Source organism: Apium graveolens, chromosome 1 (genome assembly GCF_009905375.1).
Source record: "Apium graveolens cultivar Ventura chromosome 1, ASM990537v1, whole genome shotgun sequence".
Lineage (NCBI taxonomy): Eukaryota > Viridiplantae > Streptophyta > Magnoliopsida > Apiales > Apiaceae > Apium > Apium graveolens.
Window position 1 is genome coordinate 109,603,780 of NC_133647.1, and position 8,972 is coordinate 109,612,751.

The following is an 8,972-nucleotide window of genomic DNA, read 5'->3' on the forward strand; positions in this document are numbered from 1 at the left end:
CTTATTTGCTTCTTCATTTTCCTTTTTAAGTGTGTTATGGCCTACACTAACCTTAAACTAAAACAATATGTCATTTTTTTTTATATATATATATCTAGGTTGAGAGGGAATATGAAGATGACTTCTCTTACATGACCTCCAAGGTCAGAAATCATAGTTTTCACCATTAGATGTGCACGTAAGAATATATTATCTTTATAAATTGTCAAACACTTTAAAATATAAATGATGCAGTTAAAGGATAATTTATTGATATGAAGTCCTTTCCTCATCTCCTAAGAAGCCCACACCATTACTAATTCATTTTCATATTTGTTGATTTATATTGTTAAATTTATTATATGATTGTACGTGACTTTATTTGGCTTGCGTTTGTAGGAATTATATTATTTTGGCTATTTCGTGCAAGTTCCATAAACAATGAAGAAAATACTCCAAATCCCTTATATTCCTTCTCTTCATCCATTTTTGTGTAATATTTCTATGTTTTTGTTAACTTTTACTATGCATGTATATATAGCACGAATGTAAATATATAAATTGCAAGTGGATCTATAGGGTTAGTTTATTTTTAATGTATATATGAAAAAATATGACAAAATCAAATTTAATGAATGGTGCTAAAATAATGATGCATTATTGGATCTTATAGTGAGCAATTTGAGTGTGCAGCGGAAGGCTACGTGACTCATGTGTGGACTATTGTAGAGGTATTTAGCAATATAAATCCACAAATATGAAATGAATTACTAGTGATTTGTGCTTTTTAGTTGGTGAGGGAAGGACTTCATATCTATAAATTATCCTTTAAATGCATCATTTATATTATAAAGTGTTTGACAATTTATAAAGATCTAAAAATTTATATATTGTAATAGAAAATATATCCTTATGTGCACATGTAATGCTAAACACCATGCTTCCTCCCTCGAGGTCATCTAAGAGAAGTCAACTTCATGTTCCCTGTGAACGTACATACATATATACAAAAAAAATAACATACTTTCCGTGATTTTTTAGTTTTAAGGTTAGTTTAGGTCATAACACACTTGGAAGGAAATTGAAGAAGCAAAGAAATAAAAATTATTACCTTAATCTTGTTCAATAACATCAATTCATGGTAACACCAAAATATTGTCTATCCTACATCTATATAGTTTAAATTGATTTTTTTTTAAAAATTAGGAGGGGTTTCATGTTACAAATTTTAAAAAAATGTTCTTCTTTTAAAACAAATAGGAGTTTACTAAGTATAATACCCATGGAGTATATAAATTTATCACCATAATCTGTATTATCTAATAAAACGTGAATATAAAATCAAGATTGTATAAGAATATGAACTACATTATTTTAAAATTTTTAAATATATTTAAGTAAATGGAATAGTAATTTCCTCACAACATTATAAGTACTAATACAATACACACAAGTCTATAAGATGTGAAAATGCACAAATCAATTTTCATATTTAAAATAATATTTAGATAAAAAATTTAATTAAATATAAAATCTAGATGTACAATATATAATACAAAAATATAAAAATTGTAAGAAATTAATTGTACCCTTGCCGTTGATAATGCATGAATTTCGCATAAGTTAAATTGATCATTTTTAACAAACAAGTAATATTTATCATAAAAATTTATTATTTAAAAAGATCTCATTGATCATTACAAAGTAAACACTCTACGAAAATTAAAAAAAAATTAACTTCGTGTGCGTTAATTTCGTAATAAAAACATGTTTCAAACAAATGATTCATTAGTACAAAAAAATTATAGTGCTCAAATACCAATCATATAATATTAAATGATTATTTTAATTTATTATAAAATTCAAATTACTAGAACCATTTACAAAATTGAAAAGGACATGTTATGGATTTAATGATAGAAATTAGGGTTTACATTAGGTTCTCATCATAAAAATTTTAAAAAATTATGACCATGTCATTTCATTATGAATTAGTCATATGTGCAAAAAATCTAGATTAATTAAGTATAAGTTAATTTTAGAATGAAAAGTCATTTTTCAATACATAGCTAATATTAATTCATTTTCTTAAAAAAATCAGAAACTATCTAATCAGAAAAATCTCTATTTCAAATTAAATTTATTATGTATGCGTAATTTAATATTATTTTTATCTATAATCATTTATTTGATTAAATATTTATTTATAATTTAATATTTTAAAAATAACACAAAAATAATAAAAATATTTCCAAACTGAAGACCTACGAGCATTTTGTAGGAATTTTGTTGTAATTTTACAAAAACAATTAAAAATAAAAGAACAAAAACCAAAATTTGCAAGTAATTTTATACTTATTGCCTACTAACTCAATAAAAAATATTTTAAAGTAAATATATTTATTTGTGGTATACACATTTAACCACCTTTTTATTAATTAAATATTAATACACTATTGTGTATTGAATTCAGCTAGAACAAAGTATTCAAAACATCACACCACCTGGTAACATGATTAATATAAATTTAAATGGGTATTACCTAAAAAAATGTTTGTTCAGGTACTTGTTCTCCAGTAGTTGGTGGTCTAGGCATGCCATGAAGCTACTTAAAAGTGATGATGTGCACCACTAAGCCCATCTTCATCCAATCAATTATCATGTTCAGCCCCGTTGGTGATGACAACAAGATAAGAAGAGTTTGAATACAACTATTCAGTATGCAGCTCAAGCCTCGTCATATAAAAACCATTATAAAGCCCATCGCAAGAACATGGAAAGAACGGAAATGCTCCATCACTTTTTTGTGCCTAATATAAATGTATCTTCTACGTTGAGAGTAGTTGTACAATATTCCGGAGAATTCTCATGTAACACAACCTCTACATTTTGTGTCGAGACTTGTTGCAAGTGTATGAATAATAAATTAGTTATATTAGAAAACAAACTTGCTTTGATTGTTACCGGTGATGAACACATAAAAATTTAAGGTAATTCATTTTACGTCAATTTTGAGGAGAGCTTTTGGTTTCCATGTGAGTCAGTTGCTGCTGTTGGAATTTATTTTGAAACTTGTATTTAAATATGTTTAGTTTTGTTTGATAGGAGCATGTTTGATTCAGTATGCATAGTTCTCGAGAGTTTATGGGAACTACATTAAAGTCATGCAGAAGTAGGAGATTTGTAAGTGGTTCCTAGTTTTTAGCCACTTAGTTTTACCATATTTAGGACTTATATATATTGCTTCTTCTCAAATACAAAAAACAAGGACTTCCACGTGACTTTGTTTTTCACTGCATCAAATAGATTAAACAGCTTGTAACCATAATCTTGATTTGGGAATTAAACTAGAATTGGTATCAGAGCCCTTTCAACGTTGAATACCCAAGTGCATACCTAAAACAATGGCGGAAACAAACAAACTCAAGGAAGGTGGTATCGGGCTGAGCAACCCGATGTTGGCTAGAAGAAATTACACTGCTTAGTCGATTAAAATGAAAGTTTTTATGTAGGCGCAAGGGGTGTGGGACGCTATTGAAGCCAAGGGGAAAGGTACGAGTACACTTGTTAGTGATAAACAGGATAAGATACCTCTGGAAACCATATACCAGGGGATGCCTAAAGATATCTTACTCCCAGTAGCCGAGAAGGAATCAGCTAAGGAGGCCTGAGAGGCCATTAAAACTATGTGTCAAGGAGCGGATCGTGTAAAGCAAGCCAGAGTACAAACACTCAAAAAAGATTTTAGGTCCTTGCACATGAAGGACACAGAAATGCTGGATGATTTCTATTTGAAGATCAATGGACTGGTCAGAAACAAAGGGTCATTGGGAGAAGAAATGAATGAGAGCTATCTGGTGAAGAAGCTGCTACGTGCGATGCCATCAAAATTCTTACAGATATTGTCAACTATTGAGCAGTTTGGGAGCATTAAAACCATGTCTAATGAGGAGGAAGTAAGCTCACTCAAGGCACACGAGGAGCATATGAAAGTACAACCAGAACCAGGTGGTGGACAGATGTTATTAACAGAGGAGGAATGGTGGAAAAGGGAAAATAGTGCAGGAAAACTTTTGTTAACAAGAGAGGAATGGATTAAGAAAACCTGTGAAAGAGATGGAGGTCGAGGACCTAGAGACAAGAGCAACCTAAGCGGCTACAATTTTGCTGCAGATTATAAGAAACCAGGTAGGAGAGGGAGCAAAAATAAGAAATAAATATGGCCCAGATAGAAGATAACGAGCCAGCTCTTCTACTAGCAGAATACAAGAAGGAAGAAGGAAATTTGATTCTTCTGAACGAGACAAAGGTAATACCAAAGTTGGGAGTAAGTGCAGATCATTCGGAGTCAAGTCTCTGGTCTCTGTACAATGGTTTGAGTAATCAGATGACCGGAATTCGATCAAAATTTTGAGACTTAGATGAAAAGGTGACGGGTCAAGTAAGATTTGAGACGGTTCAACTGTTGAGATTAAAGGAAGAGGATCTGTAGTGGTTTCTTACAAGAACGGAGAAGAATGCACGCTTGATGAGGTATATTATATTCCTATGCTCTGTAACAATATTATTAGTCTGGATCAATTGTGTGAAGTAGGGAATAAAATAGTGTTGAATGGTAAATATTTGTGGGTGCATGATAAATTGGGAAAATTACTCATGAAAGTAAAGAGGTCTCCAAATAGGTTGTATAAACTTATCATTGAAACTAGTAAGCCTACTTGTTTGGTACTTAAATCAGATGAATTATCTTGGTTATGGCCCTCCCGTTTGGGACATGTGAATTTTCAATCTTTGACCTTGATGCAATCCAATCAAATTGTTGAAGGATTACCAAATTTTGCACAACCCAAAGGCGTGTGTACGGATTGTCTAATGTCCAAACAATTCAGAAAATCATTTCCATCCAAAAGTAAATTCTTTGCAACAAGAATTTTGGAACTCATACATTGTGACTTGTGTGGTCCCATCTCTTCTAGAACACTTAGTGGTAATAAGTACTTTATGCTGCTGGTTGATGATTATAGAAGGATCATGTGGGTATATTTCTTGAAGAATAAACGTGATGCACTAATTACTTTCAAGAAGTTCAAGGCACATGTTGAGGATATGTTGAGGATGGACCAGAAAAATGGATAAGGACGCTCAGAACTGATCGAGGAGGCGAGTTTTGCTCTCAAGAATTCTCACGTTTCTGTGATGAGAATGGCATAAATAGAAATTTGACCGCTCCTTACTCCCCTCAACAAAACAGAGTGGTTGAGCGTCGAAATTGCACTGTGGTCTCAATGGCACATAGCATGATAAAACAAATGAATTTGCCCTTGACAATATGGCCTGAGGCAGTTCGACACTTTGTCTATTTGTTAAGCAGGCTTCCAACTAGAGCTGTGACAGGAAGGACTCCATATGAGGTATGGAAGGAGAAAAACCGAGCATTGGACATATAAAATTCTTTGGATGCTTGACTCACATGAAGGTACCTGCAGTCCACACCACCAAGCTTAGCAATCGAAGCATGATGGTGATACATTTGGGAAACGAACCAGGTACTAAAGCATACCATTTGTTCGACCCTGATAATAACAAAATTATGGTGAGCAGAGACATTATATTCGAGGAATGAAAAATGTGGGCATGGGATCAACAACGAAGCAGCGATTCTGATCAGACTGACATTTTCTATTGATACACCTCATACACAATTAGATGAGGAAGGTGTCGAGCAATCAAGTGAGGCAGAGCAAGCTGGAAGTGGGCTTAGTGAAGGGCATACTGCAACTTCATAATCACAGAATGGTACACAAGATTCAGAGAGCTCGAGTAGCAGTAGTAGTGCGCCAGCAAAATTTAGGTCTCTTACTGACATTTACAATGACACGGAGGAGGTTGAGTTGGATGATGAGTTACTTTTGATGGGGATTGATGAACCAAGAAATTATACATAATCAACAAAGGAGTATAACTGGAGGCATGCCATGGAAAGCGAAATGAAGTCTATTGAACAAAATAACACTTTGAAATTGACTGAGTTGCCTTCTGATCGTAAGGTAATTGGATTGAAGTGGATATATAAACTCAAATGAGATGGTGGTGGAAAAACTGTGAAGTACAAAGAACGTCTCATCGCCAAATGATATGTACAAAAACAGGTGGTGGACTTCGATAAAATTTATGAAGAAGTCTATGTAGCATAACCAGAAAGTTTTGTAAAGTAAGGTGAAGAGGACTTGGTTTATAAACTTATTAAGGCCCTTTAATGTTTACGACAAGCACCACGTGCTTGGTATTCAAAGCTAACAAATCTCTTGAAGAACTTGGTTTTTCCAAATGCCTACACGAGTATGTTGTCTACATGAAATGATAAAATGGTGAAGCCATCATTATAGGAGTCTACGTGGATAACCTGTAATATACAAGTACTAATGATGTGGTCATTGATAAATTCAAGAAATAGATGGGTGATAAATTCGAGATGAATGATCTTGGAAAGCTTTCTTATTATTTGGGAATTGTAGTGCATCAGGGAAGAGGTTACATCAAGCTGAAACAGTCAGCATATGCGATGAAAAATTTAGAAAAGGCTGGAATGGAGAAATATAATCCTACAAAATACCCTATGGATCCTAAGAAACATATCACTAAGGATGAAAGAGGAAAACTGGTGGACCCAACTGAGTATAAAAGCATGATAGGTGGCCTTCGCTATCTCGTGCACACTCGTCCTGATATTGCCTACTTGGTATGAATAGTTAGTCATTTTATGGAGTAGCCCACAGTAATGGACAAGAATGCGGTAAAACGCATACTCAAGTATGTAAAGGGAACCATTAACTTTGTTCTGGTTTACTCACAGAACGGTGGCAACAACATGGTTACGGGATACTCAAATAGTGACTTGGGTGGTTAAACAGATGATAGGAAAAGTACTGGTGGACTGGTGTTCTATTTGAATGATAATCTTGACATTTGGGTCTCACAGAAACAAAGGTGCGTGGGTCTTTCATCTTGCAAGGCAAAATTTATGGCGGCTACAGCTGCGGCTTGCCAAGAAATTTGGTTAAATAATCTGCTTAGTATGTTGACTGGTAAAGACGTAGGTCCAGTAACTTTGTTCATTGATAACCTTTCAGCAATAGATATGGCGAAAAATCCGGTGTTCCATGGTAGGAGCAAACATATAGACATCAGATATCATTTCATCCGTGAGCATTGCGAAAGTAAGGAAATTGTTTTTAAGCATATTAGCTTAGATGTGGACCAAGCTGATATTTTGACTAAGGCGCTTACAACTGTGAAATTTGAGCGGATGTGTGGTCTACTGGGAGTCAAAGAGTTGACAGGACAAGTTTTGAACTAAGGGGGTGACTGTTGGAATTTATTTTTAAAGTTGTAATTTAAATATGTTTAGTTTTGTTTGATCAGTTATTGTAGGAGCATGTTTGATTCAGTATGCATAGTCGTGGAGAGTTTATAGGAATTGCATTAGAGTAATGTAGAAGTATGAGATTGTTTTGTAAGTGGTTCTTAGTTTTTAGCCCCTTAGTTTTAGCAGCTCTAGGACATATATGGATTGCTTCTAGTCAAATAAAATTAAAAGAATAGGGACTTCCAGGTGAATTTGTTTTTCTCTGCATAAAAAAGATTAAATGGCTTATAACCATACTCTTAACCTGGGAATTAAACTAGACCTGTAATAACTTACCACTGGATTGACCCTTCACCATCTATGAATGGACCAATATAAATATTTCAACATTTAATAAATTAATGGTAAATCGATTTCATTCATAGATAGTCTAGAGAAGCTTATAGAACCTGAGTTACACCACGTATATCTCTTGAGAGATCAAAGACTACAACATGAGAATAAGCCAGTGTGGTAGTAGATGCTACAAGGATGATGATGGGTGGCGATCCTTGTACTTATTCCTCTACACTATTCCACAAAACACTTTATAATATATAATATAAATGATGCGTTTAAATGATAATTTATAGATATAAAGTCCTTCCCTCACCTCATAAGAAGCCCACACCACTAGTAATTCATTTCATATTTGTTGATTTTGTTGAAATATAATTCAAAGTTTGATTTAGTCATATTATTTGATATTAGTATTTCTATATTTCAGGGTTTGTTTGAGTCAAATAAATTGTGGATACTATTTCTACAATTAAGCTAGCTAGTTGGTTAGTGGGTGTTGTGGATTTATCCAATAGTCCGTTAGTTGCTAGAATTTCTCTATTCTTGTTATGATGTAGCCTATATAAATGGGCATGTATTGTTTGTTTAAAATTAATTGAAGTTAAAAAGAATAACTCTTTATTCTGTCTGGTATTCTACTGCTACATATACACATACATTATCTATCTGTTAATTTTCCCAACAAATTGGTATCAGAGCCATAGGCACTTCAATTCATTCCAATGGCAGGTACTGGAAGCAGCTTGAGTGCAGCACAACCACTAATTCCAGTTTTCAAAGGAGAGAGTTATGAGTTCTGGAGCATACGTATGAAGACTCTACTTAGGTCTCAGGAACTTTGGGACATAGTAGAGAATGGGTACAAAGAGACGGATGAAGAAAACAAATTGAGGGAAAACAAGAAAAAGGATTCCAAGGCGTTAGTTATCATTCAGCAAGCGGTGCATGATAGTATTTTCTCGCGCATTGCAGCGGCGGGTACATCAAAAGAAGCCTGGTCAATCTTGCAGAAAGAATTTCAAGGTGACTCAAAAGTGAAGGTCGTGCGGCTACAATCTCTTCGACGAGATTTTGAGAACTTAAATATGAACAATGGTGATTCGGTAGCTGATTTTTTGTCAAGAGCAATGGCAATAGTCAGTCAAATGCGTTCTTTTGGGGAGACGGTAAAGGATCAGACTATTGTTGAAAAGGTACTTCGTAGCTTAACTCCTAAGTTCGATCATGTTGTAGCAGCCATAGAGGAATCTAAGGACCTCTCAGTCTTTAGTTTTGATCAGCTAATGGA